Raw genomic sequence first — 15287 nt, forward strand, 5'->3', positions numbered from 1 at the left:
CACTATTTCAAAGGGAGAAAAACATACATGAAGTGATAAACATAAGAGGAAACATACTACACATTGATCTGCTTGGAATCACCATAATAGTTTCATTAATACTTGAAGGGTCCCAATAACCAGTCCATTACATTCAGCATGTGTATCATTCAAGTCCCTCATGAACAAGCAAGTAGAACCAAAAGTGGAATCATAGAATTTAGACCCTCAGGTGCTGAATTCCAGAAACCACTATTAAGTGTTTCTCCACCTTATTTATATAGAGAAGGGGGGCTTTGAATCAACAGTTACAAAATATCTCAGCCAAGGGCCAGTTATCCGACAAAATAACTGCCTCAGCCTATGATGGCTCTGCTACCCAAAATGATTACAAATTAGGATTTGAACCCTTTCTTTAAAATGCAAGAAATATAGAAAAATATAAGGAAAAATTAACTGATGTTGAGGAAAATAACTCCCAGCCATTCCTGTTATGGCCTCTGGTTAGGCCCAATTTCTGCCATGATGTGGCTTTCCTACTGTTCGGCTGATTCCCATCGCTTTCACCTTAATTGCCTGACTTCCCCACTCTCTGTAGATGATATTGATCAACTGTGTTTTCATGTCACTGAGCATAAACAAATTTAGTCTAGGCATTACTTTGTTTCATATTTGAGTGGAGCTCCATGTTGAGGCATTAAGTCTTCCTGAGCCCCCCATACTGATTTGTCGATGCACCATGCCTTCATTCAATGCTTCAGTTGCCGACCCATCCGCCTTCAAAGCACTATACCATACTATCGGGGCTTTACGACATTAGGACGTTTACACTAAAAGGCATCACAGAATTGTGAGTCCCAATTGCTTTTGGCTCCCTTTGTTTTAGCCCCTTTCAGTGTTTCTACATCATAGGACCAAGGGTTGTGACCTAGGGCTCGACCTTTATATCGACAATTTCTTATCGGCGAATTTTAATGTTATCGGCGTTCGGCTGTTTCATGACGCCACATTTATTTTCTCCCTTTGGCCCTTTAGATCGTTGATATGCGGGGTCGCTTGTCCTACTCCGCTCTTGGTTCCTCGATCTTCCCATGACCATTGCCTAGCCCCTTAATCAGAGCACCATTCCAATCGTAGGTTCGCAATCCTCGAAGTCAGCGAGATGCTCAGTGCGCTGCTACCCCCAATCACTGATTGCCTATTTATGACATCATCACTGCCACATGTGGCTTCCTGAGTGGTGACATGTGTCACTCCGATATACCCCAAGAGGACCCCTGAAAATTTCATATCAGCATGCCACATGTTTCTCCATACCGACATGTCATGTTGATGTCAATTGCCATGCGTCTTTATCGGGACCAATCCTATGCTGCCACGCACCCTGTTGGAGGAGAGAGAAAAGGCATGCCTGCCCTTGGTTTTGTGTTGCATTTCTTTGTTAAATTATTTTTGTCCCTCCCATCACTTCACCACTAATCATATTACAAATCGTGATATTGCAACTTTTTGGAGTAGTAACCCTGTCGGCGTGCTAATTCGCTGATCCCCAATGTGCCTGGACCTTGAAGTTTCTCAAAACCATAATGCATAACCTTTTGGGTCCATCTCAATCACAAGACGGAAGGGATTTTAGTACAAGAGGGAGGAGTTGTCGCAATTTGTGGAGAGGACCTTATCGCAATCGGTGGCAGAGAAGGGACTTTCAATGTGACAACTGGTGGGGAAATTGAGATATGTGATATCGATGGAGTTTGCGATATCACAATCGGCGAGGGGAGATAGGGATTTATTGTGGTGAGGAGAACACTTTATGATATGTGATATGCGATATGACAAAGGGAAATGGGCTGATAGCGATTTGCAATGGGCTCCCAGACCTCCGATATGCTCTTCTCCTTCATTTCAAAGGAAACATAACCCCCATCTTTAATAGGCCATATCTTCTGATTCTAGGGCCCATTTGACGAGTTTCACATATTGTTGGAAAGCATATTCTGAGAACTATCGGATGGAATGTGTCCAATTTAGTTTAGAGAGCTTTTGTGTCTTAGAGGATGGCTTTAAAATTCACTGCTCTCTTTGGCACTTTGGACAACTAAAAACTCATAATGCAGTGAGTGACAACATTGACTCTAGCAGAGGATAGTGCCTTACTGGAAAGGTGTTGAGAACCTGCAGATCAATAACATTCACCATTTAGCATGGAGTCAAAAATATAACGAATCTTCCTTTCCTCATCAAACTAAAATGTAGAAATAAAATTTCTAACAATTGGAAAGTAAATGCTTAGCTAGTGAGCTTATTTGTATACACTCCTACTTATATTGAGGGCTCGATTCACCTAAGTGAGTTCAAACCTACAATGGATCCAGGCTAGCATTTGGGTGTTGGACCTAATATTGTCATGTTGCTGACATTTAAAAATTACAACCAACATGCACCATGAAAAATCTTTGGACAAAATCTTTGGTATGTGCCCCCACCTTGGTAGTTGATGCTCAGCTCTTTCGATCTCCTTCATGAACATTCTAATGGGGTTGGGTTCTTGAAAATGAGTGGAAAACATGTCCATGCACCCCATAAGAGATTCAGACCAATGTTTTGACACATACCTTGGAATAGATTTATATTGTTGCATGCCCAAGAAATATACCATGTAGTCAGCTACTGGATCACGAAACTGATGAGGAAAATTAGTAGTTGTTTCCCTTTCTTGAATAGTTTCTAGGGATGAATCTTTCTACAACAGGTAGCCATATACTTTTCTTGGCTCATCAAATTTGGGCTCTTCTTGAAAAATATGTCGCTGGAAGCCCTCTCTCCACTTGTTTGTAAGTAGATCCCTTTGATAATCTGCGACCATCTCGTCCTCCTGAGAATCATAAGCATCATAAATAGGAGGAGGTTCTTGAACTCGTTCTCCCTGATGGGCCTCCTCTTCTTGTGTAGCTTCCCATGACTGGGATTATTGTGGCTCTGCATCACTTGAATCTCCATCAGATTCATATACAACATAGGAAGGTGAAACATCAAATTTGGTCGAATAAGGTCTCTAAGGGTTTATTTGCAGCTCATTGATGTTTCCTTAATATCTTTCTACTCATTGGGTGATGCTTCTTGATGTGAGTAGATTTTTTCTTTGAGCAAAGCTCCACAAACATCTTCAATAGGGCAATCGACCTCGAGAATGTCTTCATCATTAAAATGTGCACACCAATCTTCAAATGGAGCATTTAGTGGACATAGTCTTTTACAATAGTGATTGAAGGCTATATGAAAACTTTTTAAGGAAGATATGATGCCACGAGGTATTGTTTTGTACCAAACTATAGCATCCTCATATAAAGAATACATGAACAATTTCATTTGTGCATCTTCAAGAAAAATACCCTGTTGTTCTATGCATTCATGAAATTCTTTGAGGTGCTGGTGAGGCCTTCTATCTGAGCTTCCACTGAATCTAGGTAAATAGGTATAGCATTCATGAAACAAAGGGACATGATTGGGATAACCAATAATAGAAGAAAAATCTAGCGGGAAAACTTTGTTGTTCAGGAATTAAGGAATGGCCATTTTCAAAACCTTCCTAGATAAGTGATTTCAGGTTCAAAGGTAGGGAAATCTTTTGGCTACTCTAGCATTAGAGTGAGTATGAGTCTGCTTGAAAGCTAGGATGATCAAATAGAGATATGGAAAATGGAGTCACCAAGATTTTTACCATAAAATGAAACAGTGGAGTTGCCAAGGTTAGAGATATTCAACCCACACTTCCCTTGCTCACCTAACAAAGGGAATGTAAAAATTTGTCATACAGAGGGAAAAATATTCTAATCTACTCCCAGGCAATGGCGCAAAAAAGATGTTGTCGCTTCAAATGGCACCTACATCATGAGTGTTGCGAGAGATAGAGAAAGCTTCCTACAGACAACCTCTGGTTTGATTGTAGACCATTACCTAGGAAATCTTAAATAGACGAGTGCATGGAAGATTATGAGGGCAGATTTCGGTGCACTTCAATTGTCACTTAATTAAAAAGGATAAAGGGGGCTTGGTTCAATATTCTATCATGAAAGTAATTTCAAGCCAAGACATGCACCCAAACGTTTAGGGGATAAATTAGGCCAACCCCAAAGAGAAATGCCTTGTTATAGTGGCCGACACACAACAATCATGTAGCTTAATATTGTAGTTGTAGTAAAGGTGAAGAGGAAGAGAGAAAGGGGGAGATTCGATGCATAGGGATGTAATAGAATCCTAAGCTCCAATGTCCCCGCAGAGGTATGGAATGTTGAAGAGGTGGAATGGTAGAAACCGTGGAGTGAAAATGAAGGTTTTCAGGCCGTATACCTCATGGGCACATTAGTATTCCAAATCTCAATCAAAAATGGGCATATTACAGGTACTTAAGTAAATCTATAATTAGCACAGGTATTGTTGCTACTTGTTAACAAATATATAATCATGAAGAAGGGGAGAAATTGACAGCTTGACTACATTATTTCAAAGGGAGAAAAACAGACATGAAGTGATAAACATAAGAGGAAACATACTACACATTGATTTTCTTGGAATCACTAGAATAGTTTCATTAATACTTGAAGGGTCCCAATAACCAATCCATTACATTCAGCATGTGCATCGTTCAAGTCCATCATGAACAAGCAAGCAAAACCAAAAGTGGAATCGCAGAATTCACACCCTCGGGTGTTGAATTCCAGAAACCACTATTAAGTGTTTCTCTTCCTTATTTATACAGAGAAGGGGGGATTTGAATATCTTAGCCAAGGGCCAACTATCCGATGAACTAGTTGCCTCAGCCTGTGATGGCTCTGCTGTCCAAAATGATTACAAATTAGGATTTGATCCCTTTCTTTACAATAAATAGAGAAAAATATAAGGAAAGTTAACTGATGGTGAGGAAAATAACTCCCATCCTTTCCTGTTATGGCCTTTGGCCAGGCCACGTTTTTGTCGTTATGTGCCTTTCCTACTATTCGACAGATTTCCATTGCTTTCACCTTAATTTCCTGACCTCCCCACTCTTTGTCGCTGATAGCAATCAACTATGTTTGTGTGCCATTGAGCATAAACATAGTTAGTTCGAGCAGTGCTTCGTTTCGTATCTGAGTGGAGCTCCATGATGAGCCATTAAGTCTTCTTGAGCCCCCCATACTAATTTTTTGCTACACCATGCCTTCATTCAATGCTTCAGCTGCTCACGCATCCGCCTTCAAATCCCTGTACCATACTATCGAGGCTTTAGGGAATCAGGACTTTTACACTAAAAGGCATCACAAAATAATGAGTTCCAATCTCCTTTGGCTCCCTTTGTTTAAGCCCCTTTCATTGTTCTGCATCATAGGACCAAGGGCTGTGATGTGGGGGCCAACATTTATATTGGCGGTTTCTTGTCGGTGACTTTTCATGTTATCGACTTTCGACAGTTTCATGACGCCACATTTATTTGCTCCCTTTGGCCCTTACGATCCCCGATATGCAGGGTTGCTTGTCCTTCTCCACTCTTGGTTCCTTACTCTTCCTGTGACCATCGGCTAGCCCCCTTATCAGAGCCCCATTCCAATTGGAGGTTCGCAATCGGTGAATTCCTTGTGATGCACAGTGCACTGCAACCCCCGATCGCTGATTACTGATTGATGACGTCATCACTTCCATGTGTGGATTCCTAAGTGGTGACACATGTCACTCGGATATACCCCCATAGGACCCCTGAAAATGTCAGATGAGCATTCCACATGTCCCTCGATACCGCCACATCATGCTCATGTCAACTGCCATGTGTCTTTATCGAGACCAATCCTGTGTTTCCACGCGTCTTGTTGGAGGAGAGAGAAAAGGCTTGCCTGCCATTGGTTTTGTGTTGAAGTTATTTGTTAAATGGTTTTTGGCCCTCCCAATGCTTTACCACTAATTGTATAGCAAATCATGATATCGCTACTTTTTGCAGTTGTAACCCTGCTGGTGCACCGAATTTCGATCACCGATGTGCTTGGACCTTGAAGTTTCTCAAAACCATAATGCATAACCTTTCGGGTCCATCATAATCACAATTCGGAAGAGAGTTTAGCAGAGGAGGGAGGATTTTTGTAATTGGTGGAATGGACCTTATCGCAATTGGCGGGTTGAGAAGGTACTTAGATGCGACAACCGATAGGGAAATTGCAATATGTGATATTGTTGGAGTTTGTGATATCGCAATTGGTAAGGGGAGATAGAGATTTATTGTGGTGAGTGAGAAACTGTTTGATATGGGATATCGCAATCGCAAAAGGATAAGGGAGATGATCAAAGATGTATGACAAAGGGAAATGGGTCGATAACAATTTGCAATGGGTTTAGAGACCTCTGATATGCTCTTCTCCTTCATTTCAAAGGCAACAAAACCCCCACCTTTAACAGGTCATATCTTCTAATTTCGAAGCCCATTTGAGGAGTTCCACATACATTTCGAAATATTATTCCAAGAACTACCCAATTGAGTGGGTTTGATTTAGCTTAGAGAGCTTCTGTGGCTTGGAAGATGGCTCCAAAATTTACTGCTATTTTTGGAACTTTCGACAACTGAAAACTCATAATGCAGTGAGTGACAACATTGGCTCCAAATCGAGACAGTGCCTTGCTGGAAAGGTGTTGAGAACCTGCAAACTAGTAGCCTTCACCATTGGGCATGGAGTCCAAAATATAATGAATCTTCCTTTCCTCATCAAACTAAAATGCAGAAATAAAAATTCTAATAACTCTAGTGTAAATGCTCACCTAGTGAGCTTATTTATATACACTCCTACATATATGCAAGGCTCGATTCACCTAAGTGAGTTCAACCCTCCAATGGATCTAGGCTAGCATTTGGGTGCTGGACCTAATGCCTTCATGTTGCTAAAATTTAAAAATTACAACCAACATGCACCATGAAAAATATTTGGACAAAATTTTTGGTATGTACCCCACCTTGGTAGAGTATGCTTAGCTCTTTCAATCTCCTTCATGAACATTCTAATGGGGTTGGGTTCTTGAAAATGAGTGGAAAACATGTCCATGCACCCCATAAGAGCTTCAGACCAAAGGTTTGACACATACCTTGGAATAGATGTATATTGTTGCATGCCCAAGAAATATATCATGTAGTCAGCTACTAGATCATGAAACTAACAAGGAAAATTACTAGTTCTTTCCCTTTCTTGAACAGTTTCAAGGGATGAATCTTTCTACAATAGGTGGCCATAGACTTTTCTTGGCTCATTAAATTTTAGCTCTTCTTCAAAAATATGTCATTGGAAACCATCTCTCCCCTTGTTTGTAATACGCATCATAAATAGGAGGAGATTCTTGAAGTTGTTCTCCATGTGAAGGATGTGCATTGTAACCTAGAGCCTCTATGTTGACCTCCTGATGGGCCTTCTCTTCTTGTGCAGCTTCCAATGACTAGGATTGTTGTGGCTCTGCATCACTTGACTCTCCATTACAGCCATATATATCATAGGAAGGAGAAACATCAAATTTGGTCGAATAAGAACTTTGAGGGTTTATTTGCAGCTCGATGATGTTTCCTTCATCTCTTTCTTTCTCATTGGGTGATGCTTCTTGATGCGAGTAGATGTTTTCTTGGAGCAGAGCTCCACAAACATCTTCAACAAGGTCATCAACCTCGGGAATGTCTTCATCATTAAAATGTGTGCAACAATCTTCAAATAAAGCATTTAGTGGATATAGTCTTTTGCAATAGTGATTGAATGTTATATGAAAACATTTTAAGGAAGATATGCTGCCACAAGGTATTGTTTTGTACCAAAATCTGACATCCTCATCTAAAGAAAACATGAACAATTTCATTTGTACATCTTCAAGAAAAATACCCTATTGTTCTATGCATTCATGAAATCAGTTGAGGTGTTGGTCAGGCCTTCTATTTGTGATTCCATTGAATCTAGGAAAATAGGCATATCATTCATGAAACAAAGGGACATGATTGGGATAACTAGCAATAGAAGAAAAATCCAATGGGGAGAATTTGTTGGCTAGAAATTCAGGAATGGCTATTTCAAAAACCTTCCTAGATAAGTGATTTCATGTTCAAAAGTAGGGAAAGTTTTAGGCTGATCTAGCATCAGAGCAAGTATGAGGCTTCTTGAAAGCCAGGATGATCAAATAGAGATATGTGTAGTGGATTCACCAGGATGTTTACCATAAAATGAAACAGTGGAGTCGCCAAGGTGAGAGATCTTCAACCCACTCTTCCCTTGCTCACCTAATAGACGGAATGTAAAAATTTGTCGTACCTAGGGAAAAATATTCTAATACGTTCCCCGAAAATGGCGCCAGAAAGACGTTGTCGCTCCAAATGGCACCAGCAACATGAGTGTTGTGGGAGACATATAAATATTCCTAGAGACAACCTCTAGGTTGATTGTAGACCAATGCCTATGACATCTTACATAGAGGAGTGCATGGAAGATTATCAGTGTGGGCTTTCGGTGCACTCCAATTGTCACGTAATTAAAAAGGATAAAGGGGGCTTGGTTCAGTTAGCACCTAAATCTGCCTTAGGCTGAGGAAGGCAAAATTCAGGGTAACCACAAATCACGCTCAGTCTGGTAGTTAGCCCTACTAGAACAAGAGAGGGCTCTCTCCGAGTCATGCTAAGTGAATAGATAAATGAAACGGTCTGAGATGACTTACAGTGAAATATTTATCTTAGGCTAATAAGTGAATATGGATACAAGAAACAATTTTCATGAATTATCGAGCTTCTGGGATGGTATGGGACCAACGGTTAGCAAAGAACAGAGAATTTAATACAAAGGCACAGATTACTTCGTGAGGGAAGGTAGGTGGAAGGTGTAGGAATTTAGTTTGAAATAATGCGAAATGGAGAGATTGTTTAGGAGACTGAAAAGGGCATGGGAACATGAATCCTTTTCAACAGAAGAAGAACATTGAACATGAAATTTTCCCACAGGAAGAGCAATAAAATTGAATTCTACCTTATCTAAACTCAGAAAATTTCACTGGAAATGAACATGAATTGAATTATGAAACATAACAAAATACATATGCAAACATAAGAGACACATTTGCTACACTCATAACCACATGAATCTCATGAAATAGAGCCGCTGCCTTTCATTAATTCTCTGTCAAAATATACAGTGAAGAAGTAGAGTTTCTTTCCCACAGTCTCCCAGAAGTTATAAGCCAACCAACCCTTTGCAAATAGCTTGCATACAATATATAGAATGTGCCATGAAGAGATAGAATGCCCAAGGGTTGGGGAGTTACTCGAATCATTACAAAATGGAGGTTCTCTATGGGGTGCTATGCTATGCCAAAGAAGCCTCAGCCAAGATTCGAAGCTGATCTTGCTCTTTTACCTCTTTTGCCTCTTTTGTTGCTTTGCTCAATTTTGCCTTCAAGCTCCTTATCCAGGCCTTTGCACTCATATTTCGTGTCCTGTAATGATAAGCCATGTGTCTCAGTAAAGCATGGTCCTTGTCGGCCTTGTCTAGCAGCCTCTCCAAGTGCATATTCATGCTCTCGAGATTGGCCTCCCGATCCTCATTGATTTCTTGCTCCAATGACGTGAGCTCAACTCTTCTCCTTTGTGCAGCTTGGCGATGCTCACGAATGTTTTGTAGCTCCATGATCGCCTGTTGATCCTCCAGCTACTTGTTCCTCTGCTCCAGGTATTTCATGTTCCACTTAGCCCTCTCCAAGTCAAGGGATAAGGCCTCAATCACTGGTTGCTGCTCTTGGATGATTTCTCTCACCTCTGCATTTGTCGTTTCTGTATCTGTCTCATAATCATGAAGGAGAACGAATTCTATCTCTCTCTCACCTGATGGCTCACCTAAAGGCCCCTCATCATGCATTGGCTCCTTACCTCTGTCCTATTCCTGTGTCTTCGATGTAGGAAGTGAGGCCCCTTCCACCCCGGGTGGAGATAACACTCGCTTTGCCACTGCAAACAAATGTCTACTGCCTCTCTGATAGGTGATGAATACTGGCATAGTAGCGGTCTCATGGTGCTCATACTGATGAGAAGGACCACCTATCTCATGTTCTGCCTCTGATACTACCTGTGGAGTGCTGAGGAAGTCACGGGAGATGAAGTCCTCCCAAGCAATGCCCTGCAATCCCAACTGATGATCCACCAAAATCTGGATAAGAGCAAAGTGATAAACACTGTTAAGCTGCTGCTGAGGGGTCTTATTGTCACACGGAATCTGTCAAGGGTGCGGACACGACTGACCTTCCTAGAAGTCTAAGACATTCTAATGACAAACAAGACAAAATGGAGTGATCTTTCTCTAAATACACCTTTTACAACATGAAAACTACAAGTGTTTAGGCTTACCTTATTCCAAAACGCTGTTGTTGAAGTCCGTTCTTGACGATCCGGATGAGCTCCTCCTTCAAGTCAATTCCTGCAACCACAAACAATCAAACAATTACCAAGCACTTGCATTTCATATAATAAAACATATATTCAACATGCAGACCAAGGAACACATGAAATAACTCATTAACACAAGCTATTGAGAAAAATAAACCAGTTTGTATTAATAACGAAACAAAGAAACTCTTACAACCTGGCCTTGGTGTTGTGCAAATTCCTCCCAGGGTCCATCAAGGGTTTTCCTCTACTTTGACAAAGCTCACCCTCTCCCAAGTAGAATCAAGTGAAGACAATCTCTCCTCACAAAGGCTCTAATGGAAGACCTAAATCCTGCAGCATTTACCCAAAGAAAATGTATAGCTCCAACCTCTTCTCCTTCTGGCTCAATGCCTTCATTTATAGTGCTGTAAAGAGGTTATTCAGGTCCACTATCAATGGGATCATCCCCCTCTATGGGTGGGATAGCTCCCTTATTGATGGGATAAGTTCCCCCTTAATAGAGATACATGAACCAACTGGAGGCGCATCCATTTCATCAAACCGACCTCTAGAATGTTCTAGAAGTAACCACAAGTAACTTTTTCAAGATAAAACTCGCGCATTTTGCCTTTTACAGAGGGACGCACCTGTCCTTTAACATACAGAGCGTCCATGGACGCAGATTTTGTGAACATGGTCAGCGTCCCCGCAGGTAAGGCTAGAGAGAACCTGCGACCCCAGAGATAAACATGATTTTTACAAGACTTTCTCTCTTCTTTGAGTTTGAGATGGATAACAGAGGCATGAGACTTGCCTAAGAGGGTAGCATGACTTGTTGATTGGAGCCATACTAACTGTAAGTAGTCAAGGTGACATTTTTTAGTGTAACAGATTGCCCCCTAAAGTGCGAAGCCTGGAATAGAATAGGGTTTTGTAATTCTAGGAAGGGTGAAGCGCTTTATCATTTCAAGGATTGCCTTGTGGATGGCCTGGTTGGAACCTGCAATTTTCAACACAAAATACATGGATAAGATTATATCATCACTGAGGTAGGCATTCCCATACTCAGATTCAAAACTTTAACTAATGGACTAACTATTCTGATACAGGAATGATCTTGCAGTACATCATTTTTATAGACTTTTGTAGACACAGTATGGACGCAGCCATCTGTTTATGATTAGTCTACATAGATAATGAATACAAAACTCCTCGCAGCCTGGATGGTAGAAACTAGATCCAGGGTCTTCACTTCTACTTCCCGAATTGGTACGATTCTAGCCATGTGATTAAATGATTCGATGTCGAACATGGTAGAAACCACTTGATTACCAGTCAATGATGTAAACTGTTAACAAGCGTGAGAGAAACCACCAGTAATGTCAATGGTTCTCAAAGTACCAAGCACAACCCGTGAAATGTGAATAGATGTTTTGATGTCGAACACTTCACGGAATCCTCTGATCGAAAGTCAATGATGTAAACTGACGTCAAAGGCGAGAAACCTGCCATTGATGCATGCAGACTTCAAGGTACTGTCGATTCCTAAGTCATCTTTCTAGATAATGTGTCGATGTCGATAGAAAGCGACCCGTTGCAGGCAAGCCTGCAACACGAAATCATTGTTCAAGTTGAAGAAATGTTGCTGTAAGGACTGACTCAGGGATGGTCAATGGATGACAAGTATTTTGCAGATGAAAGTTTTGCTTGCAGACCTCTTGAACACATAACGACACAACAGATGGTTTGGTGACGAATAACTCAAAGTTGATCCCTGAACCCGGTTAAAGATTTTCAAAGTGATTTAGTCAACTGTGAGGTAAAAGATTTCCCAACCCAGGTGAATGAAAAGTGTCGTGTTCAAGAGCGGTAATAAAGTTTCTTCTGAGGCAAAAGGTGACAAATAGGTTCATTCTTCTCTTTTTTCCCCCACCATTTCTGGCAAGTACCTCTTTATTTTTAACAAGCTTGAGGAGGATAACATATGCTTGATTATAAGCTCATCCTTCGGACGAGTCCAACCTAGTTTAAATGCGAACCCTAGGAAGGAGTGGTTCGTTCCTGTTTGTAATTGAACAGGTCCTTTACTGTAAAAGTTTAACGAGCCCAGTATAGGAGAAACTCGGCGTTTTTCATTTTTAGAGAGTCTGAAAAAACTAAAGGAGACTCCACGTTGAACTTTTTCGTATATTTGTGTCCCTCAAGCCCGAAAAAGTATAAAATAATACCTGGGGGAACCGCTTGATCTTGCGACCAAGGAGTACTTTCATAATAGTATCGTTGACCTGAAAAGTAAAAAGCGATCAAAGACACGTCGTTTTATTTCCTTATCGAGTTTGAAACGACAAAAACCCGGCAATCTTTTCCTGATTTTACGGTCAGAAAAGAGCTAAAAGGGGACCGTCTTTTAATTCCGTTTTAACGAGTGAAAAAGAAACACTCGGCGATCTTTTCATGTTTTAGGAGTCAGAAAAGGGCTTAAAAGATGACTCTGAAATTTTGTTTGTGAAAAATTACAATTTCCCTTGAAATCCCTTCGTCCTGCACAAAAGCGACACATTACTCATACCTGTTTAAAATAGGCAAAAATACATTTGAAAACATCTTTTCATGGTAAAAAATGAACTAATTCATCCAAAAAACCTATAAAAAGACCTTTTACCATGTCATTTTTACCGTTTCACTGTTGAGGTTGAAAAAGGAGCTTTTGACAAGAAACTTCCCGTGGTTGCTGCGGAAAATCTGACCGTCGGAATCGAACGCCGCTTCACCGAGGTATTTTACACATCCCACTCTTCATTTTTATCCGTTTAGTTTTTTGTTTTTGGTCTCTGTTTCATTTTTTGGGGGGGTTTTGGGTTCAAAATGCGCCCCTCGGCGGACGCAGGTGCCCTTCGGGTGAGCCGCGTCCCCCGACTTTTTCTCACACGGGAAAAAGGTCTGGGGACGCAGTCCGCCTTCAGGCGAGCTGCGTCCGGACGCCCTGTGCTAAAAAGCCGGGGTGCGTCTTCCGCAAAGGGCGCATTTCAAAACCCTAACTCTCTCAAAAAACCACCAAATTTTCTCAAATTAATTTCTAATTGACTCTTTTGATGTGCAGGGCCCAAAACATGTTAGACTGGAGAGAGAGAGAGCACGTAGAAGACGATGAAGCTGCGATTAACCACCAACCCTCTCTGGATGCCTTAAGAACATGTGGATTGTACAAATATTGGACCATACCGGGCATGAGGGGCCAGGTAAGATTTTTGGAATGGCTAGTTGAGCGATGGAACGTTCAAGATCAATGCTTTTACATTGGAGGGCACCAGCTCGAGATAGAGCCCTCGGATGTATACTTTCTCACTGGCTTGCCAAACAGAGGTGAGCAACTCAACCTTGCGGGGACCAGGCCGGGTGGCCAATCCCTTGATGATCTCCGCGAGGAGTGGTGCAGACCAGGGACTCGCCATAAAAAGGGCGTGGAGATAAAGCACATCGCTCTGGCGGAACTTAGAGTTATTGCATTTACGGTCACTAGGATTTGTGGCGCGGCCGCCTTGCACATTGCTTCCGGATCCCAAATGCGGATGGCAGTTGACTGTTACCAAGGCACCATCTTCAACTGGTGCGAAGCTGTGTCGGCTCATATGAAGAGCCAACTAACCAAGGCAAAGAACGGACGACTAAAGACTTTTGGATATGGGCCTCTAGTCGTGAGCTTTGCCTTGGAGAGAGTTCCTATGCTGATCCCTCAGCAACTCACTGTTGATGACTTGGGTCCTCGGGAGCCAAAGCTTGTTCGATGGGTTGCGGTGATGGCCCGGCATCCTGACGAGGGTGCTGCAGTGGTTCGATTCTCTGACAGTTACTTCGACTGGCTAGAGGGCCAGCTTTTTGTGATACAAGACTTTCCATATGCCGGAATGGATTTCAGAGGTGATCCGGACATGGTTCTTCCACAGGGAGAACAATGGGATGACAGAGGTACTTTCATTTTCACAAGTTTTCTAATTATGTATTTTTTATTTTTCATATATATCGTCTCAAAGTAACAGTAAAATTTTAAAAATGCAGATGTTGGACCACAGCGTCCAGCCAATCTCCGGCCTTACGACAGACGACATCCAGCTGCACCGGCACCGGCCTTACAGGATGCGACAGCAGAAGTACTAGCCGATTTGGAGCATGATCTAGAGCGTCTCACGGCAGATATACCTGAGACTACTATGGATGACATTCCAATGAGGCTTCAGCGCTTCGTGGTTGCAGTCCCTGGACCGTTTAGGAGATTTCTGCGCAAGATAGCCCGCGCAGTGGTGTCGTACAGAGAGCACCACCAGTGATTGACTAGTCACTTTTGTAGTCACATGTGACATTTTTGACTTTTTGCACTATCATTTTGCCGATCATAAGGTGTGTTAAACCTATGATCGAAGACGATGTATATATTTTTGGACACACTTCTATCTATATCTATATATCACTATTATCGGCTTATCTTGTTTAACATGTATGATGAAATGTCTTTAAATTTACTTGCATGATTATTATAAATGTCTGTCCAACACTTGAGAAGCAATTGCATCTGCTAATGTATTCAAAGACCTTGGAATATGTTGATATTCAATGTAATCAAATTCACGTTCCAAGAGACGCACTCTCAAAAACAACCTTAATAACACAGGATTTCTAATGGCATAAACTCTATTAAGCTGTAATACAACAAGTTCAGAATCTAACCTCACTATCAAACGTCGAATTCCAAATGAAATAGATTCGGATAATAATTCAACCACTGCACTGTATTCTGCAATGTTATTCGTTGTTTGACCGAGGCTTACCCCATGCATAGAAACTAACTCGTCAGAGGGCGAATAGATAACCCAAGCTGCGGAAGAGATATTCCGTGTACTACGACAAGCACCATCAGCAA

Source organism: Pinus tabuliformis, chromosome 2_2, assembly GCF_031772625.1.
Source record: "Pinus tabuliformis cultivar Carrire ecotype Pingquan chromosome 2_2, CPIR1, whole genome shotgun sequence".
Lineage (NCBI taxonomy): Eukaryota > Viridiplantae > Streptophyta > Pinopsida > Pinales > Pinaceae > Pinus > Pinus tabuliformis.